Genomic DNA, 6000 nt, shown 5'->3' on the forward strand with positions numbered 1-6000 from the left:
TTCCCTTTAAATTTTCCAAACAACCTCGACGCTAGATACCGAGAACAATCATCGTCAAATATCCCTTTACGATAAGATTGGAATACTTTCGTAGCACCTCCCCCACTATTTAGTCAACATCATGAAAGTAACCGACTCCATAGTTGAGTTGGGCACTTAATAGATTACATCATAGACAAGATATCCACGAAGATATCCGAGAGCATAACATTCAAATACTTCAACAAAACAGTCTTCAATTAAAGATCGAAATCACTGTCAAACTTAATAATATTGTTCAACACCTTTTTCCCCTAAGTCCACCAAACATAACAGCTCAATCACTACCTCCTCCATTTATAACAACTGAAGTAATATATAAATACGATAGATACACTAAAAACACAATTGGATATATCACATTTTATAACCCTTACTCCGGATTATCATACACATGTTTTTTTTAAAGATATTTACATTTCAACAGTTTCATTTTCTAATTTTTTCCGAACAATATACAAATCCATCCCTTCGTACAGGACCTCAGGATTTATTAGTAACACACTATGATTGTGAAGAAAACGAACAAAAAACACTAACTCAAATACGCTATAAATCAAGTAACACAATGCGAATCAGAACCACAAGCTATAGAAAGCACAAATGTACTAGCAACACTAAACTCAAAAGCCCGATCAACAACATAAAGAGGATACAAGTTCACAGCATTATTTCATAAAATAAAGTAAATTGCTCGCAAGTCTCAAACGGAAATAAAAACCGATTAGACCACGAATCTTTCTACCAAACTAATATAGAAAGATTTTTACATTTCTCTTTTCGAGTTTTCCCAGACTCACCACATCAAGCAGAACTTGAAAAACACCAAGGTCACATTAGATTAGACAGAAATTTCCCCTTTCATGGAACACAAGGAAGACTGACATACGATCTCCATAATAAACACTGGATACCAATCATAAGTATCAAAGATCCCTCAAATTGCAAAGCAGATACAAAAATTAAGGATATCAAGAAATAATATTTTTTGATTGGAAAACACAACTTGAAAAAGTACAACTAACACGAGATTTAAAAGACGAAACAATCCTCTACCAAGGCATTAGTTTCCCTTGCAAAAATTACCAAGGATATTGCGATCCTACAACTCGCACACAAGCAACCATAGTATGGTTTCCTGAAGAAACCTGCACAGTTTTCCAAGTTGCAAAAATACACGCTAGAATGATTAAATTTCATCAAAAATATTTTATTGAATCAATCCCATTTGAAAAAGTCAACCCAATTGAAAGACTACGTAATAATTTAAGAAACATTCATAATATCGAAAATAAATTGACACGTTTTCAAATATTTCACGAAACAGAATTTGCATGTAAATACAAAACCCACTCTACAAAACACAAAACTCCAAATTACTTGTTGAATACGACGAAGGTTTCGACATGACCACCGGAAAAATAAAATTTGACCCCTATGCAACACATCACCTAATAAACGAAGATACATCATACATCCCAGTGAACCTCCGCAAAAACACAGGAAATCCTGGTGGAAGAACAGAACCATACGACAGTGAAAGCACACGTTTACAAGAACTATCATTAATGAACAATACCTAATTTGGCGCAATACATGATGATATTCATTTAGATATGAAATTAGACTACACGAATAGCAGAATTATTCAAGAAATATCACTTTCTGAGTTAGAAACATTCCAACAACTATACGAATTAGAAAGAACAAGAATTCTACAGTCACTCGCATTAGCAGTACTCAAAAAACCACACGCAGGATATTTGTTATCCGGAAACAGATCAAATTTCCTTGACTATGAAGGAAACATTTTATGGTTTTATACTTGCACCAAAAAAGTATCACCACTATATGTTTTCGAAGACAAATGTTGTAACAGAAGAATCCCCATATTCTACAAAAATTAATTACCTTTTGTTGTTACACTTTCAAGACGAACATCTTTTTGGGATACCGCAGTCCCATGTGGATCAGAAAATAGCCACAACGTCGTACAATGAAACGAAGATAAATATCATCTACTTACACCATACCCTACACTCATGCAGTCACTAAAAAAGTTTTCACCAGAAAGCATTCGAGCTATCGCTCGCAAACCAAATATCGATTTACAATCAATAGGTATATTTTCTAAATCCGATACACAACATCACATTAGAACACAACAGTTTCAAGAACTACTATTGCAAATGGACATTATACAACGACAATCAATAGACCAAAATTTACGAAAACTTGCAGAAACAGCAGAATTTCCCGACATTTACGCACAAGATTACAGCGGATATTTTAAAGACATCAGTGATTACATATATTTAAACGGTGAAAAAAATCGACCACAAGATATACACCAATCAATATCTTTAGTTTGTAAAATTGAAAAACGAAATTTTAGCTATTCTAGGATGGCCATATTACATCTTAGAAAGATTGACCATCTTAAACGCAATGTTTATTTTTTTGGATTTCTTTTTTCATTATTAAAAGGAATCTTAACACATGCGCAATACATACACAAGTAAACATACAAGCCAGCGTAGCACGCATATTATTTGCAGGATTTTTTGGAATATTTTCATCATCAATAAATAAAATCGTCCTAGTTGCACAAAATAAAGAATACAATACAAAACTATCAACAAAACCCAACACATACGATGACTCAAATAATAATACAAACGCATTACCTACGGCACCCCATTTGCCAAATAATCATCCATTATCTTTAGTCTCACAAAATTTTCGAAACTTAGCAATCACAAACCCCCTAAACTTAAGACCCAGCCACATACAAAGCCCCATCCAACACATAGTGACACAACAACCTTCAATTGACGATACATACGAACAAATCCTTGAACAGCCCCATAACACGACTTTTCAGTCTCAAAATAATCATTTTTTAGCCCACGATGAACAGACAAGTTGGATCACTCCACCGATCAAACTAACACCCTGCCAACCTCCAAAATCCACTCCATTTTATCCCACTTTTTGCTTTTCCGCCACCTGATTCACGACAAGCTAACACATCATCCGGCATGAATTCTGACCCTAACTCAGATATCACAATTTATACAACAATTTCACAATTCAAAAATTCTGATATTGAAACCCCCGACGAATTCGGAACCATCCCCTTCTACACATACCCCGACCTTTTCAAAACCCCCTTTCCAACCTATACAATCCCATAGCTAACATACATTTCCCTTCACTCCTTCTCAAGTAACCCCAACATACTCCCCATTCAATAATAAACACTCCACCAATAACTTCCCTGATAATATCCAACTTTCCGAAGAACTAGATACATTCATAACTCTCCAACAACAATTGCTATCTCCCCACACCCTCACTATTCACCAATTATCATCAACAATAACATCATCAAATCCACCAACACCCACACCAATTTCAGATTGTACTCCATCATTAGTAACTCATTCATCCACTTCCAGAGAATCATCCAACAGTACTAACCGTGCTTATAGAACCTTTAAATGAAAATTCCCCAATCATCCATTCCCATCCAAACCCGGAACCGCCCGAGAATATATCAATCATCCAGACCACACCAATACAACGAATTTTCTTCAAATAACTCTACCTTTATTTCCCCAATATACACTAAATCAATCTGATTTTAACCCTGAACCATGTCATTTTGTAGATGAACATGTATTAATTCCCACACTTCGTTGGACAGCTTATTATAATTTCTCTAAACCCCTTACACTACCACTCAATAACACCACTATCGATATTGAAAGGAATAAAGAGGAATTATTCAGATTAACCACAGCACTCACTCCACGACAATTTACATAGGTAGGATATAAAAAATTACTAAATTACTAACGACTACTCAATTGAATATTACGATCATAACATCATCAGATATAATCAAGACCAATTTCTTGACGACGATAAATTCGCTAATCCACAAATCACAGAAAAGTTTTTTATTGAATCATCATACATATTCACACTTAACATACTAGATAAAAAGCATGATCACATTACTTCAGAAGCACTATCAGACATTCAAGCATATGAATCATTTCACGAAAAATTTCAAACATTTTTACTAACCTTTCACTTCCTCACACCAAAAGAACGCGATTTGCAAGGCTCACACGACATCCTGTTGAGAACTAAGCAAACACATACTTATACTTACTATCGCTTTATCCAAAATCGTTTTCATTTACACACACCATCACGCCAATCCCACCACAGATTTCAATTCATTAATTCCAAACACAGCTCAACATTTTTTCTAAACTTCACGTGTTGCATTAAAAATTCTAACTTTCAAGGCATTCTCCAAAAACATGATCCCATCACTCAGATGTTTTATTTTTTGTCCCCTCACGAAGACCTTCAACAACGAAGAATCCCGGCCTCTAATCATTCCGCATGAATATATTCAACCCATAGAAGTACCCATTTTAGAATTCATTCATAATACTAAATATAACCATAAAGTTATAATCTGATCCAGAACACATCTCATGAATTTGCAGTAGGCGCCGAAGAACTAAAAACCATCAAAGCACTGCTATTGCTTTGGCCGCTGTTGCAATTTAAAAACATAATACACCTATTAGCAAAACTACTAACTACCTCAGACGCCATTCACGACATTTTTCCACACGGCTTTTTCCCAGATGACTAAAGATTATTCTGAATTTAATAATTTTCAAACTAACTAATTCAAAATCGAACTAACCATTTTATTCAGTAGTTTGTATTCTTTTTAACCTTCACATCACAATCACCTTCAAAACAAGAAAAGACATATAAAAATATAAACTCTGTTTTCCATTTTAAAATCTATTAAACCAACAGCAATAAATGATATTGTAAAAGTTAATTCAAAGTAGTAAATTCATTTATAAATGATTCCCCCAAATGTAATAAATTTAACATACGATGCAAATAAACTACCTTTTAACCCCAAAAGCAGTAAAATTTTACCTTAAAAGCAGTAAATTCATACGATTGAAATGCAGTACTAACCTTTTCTATAACTTCTGTTCAAACTCACAGAAATTCTATCCACAATCGCACAGCTCGCCCACGAAGAATTGTTTAAAATAATGAGTTCAAGTTTTAAGTTTGCACTAACAACAACTCAAACAAGCAATAACAAGTTTCCACTTTTCCTTTAACCCGGTTGGAGTAGAATTATATAATAACCAAACTAACCAACGCTGCTTACTAAACACCTTAAACAATAAACTAACAGCATGACTAAAAAAACCCACGGTACCCAAACCGGATTAAACCAGCTTAAAACTGGATAAATTATTCTTTTGAAGACTATTACCAAGTCTAAAAAAGAAACAAAAAACACCAAAAAGTCGCAAGACAAACTCAAACCACAAACAATTTGATTTTTGAGAAAAGGACACAACCAACGAATCAAAAGGAAAACAAAAAATAATATAACACAAAAGTAAACACAAAACAGTACCCCTCAAAAAATTAGCCCGAAATCATACTCCCCTTCCTGGCCTAACCCTTCAGAGAGGACGTCCTGAGCATGCTCTATAGCCGGCCTAACCCACCGTGCTACATCCACGCTTTGTGACCACATCCCTATTTTTGACAAGAGGTACTCAAGTGTGAGTACCTCTTAAAAATAACTGAACTAAGACTAAAATGCTTTTGCGAAAACAATTAATCAAAATCATAACTAAAAAATAAGAACTAACAAAATTTTATAAAATGTAAATTGTAAAATGCAGTACATGTATCACGAACAACCACAAGAGCGAGCATCCAAAGACTAGACGAACCCATCACACTCAACCTACAGGATGGCTAAATACAACTGACAAGCCGCCCACAATCACAGCTCATAAATGATTTAGAGTACGACTTGACTTCGCAGAAAAGGACTTCATTGAATCAGACCAATGACCATCTCGAAGTTCAAGTATACGTACAGAT

The sequence above is a fragment of the Symsagittifera roscoffensis genome, chromosome 1, assembly GCF_963678635.1.
Source record: "Symsagittifera roscoffensis chromosome 1, txSymRosc1.1, whole genome shotgun sequence".
Classification (NCBI taxonomy): Eukaryota; Metazoa; Xenacoelomorpha; order Acoela; family Convolutidae; genus Symsagittifera; species Symsagittifera roscoffensis.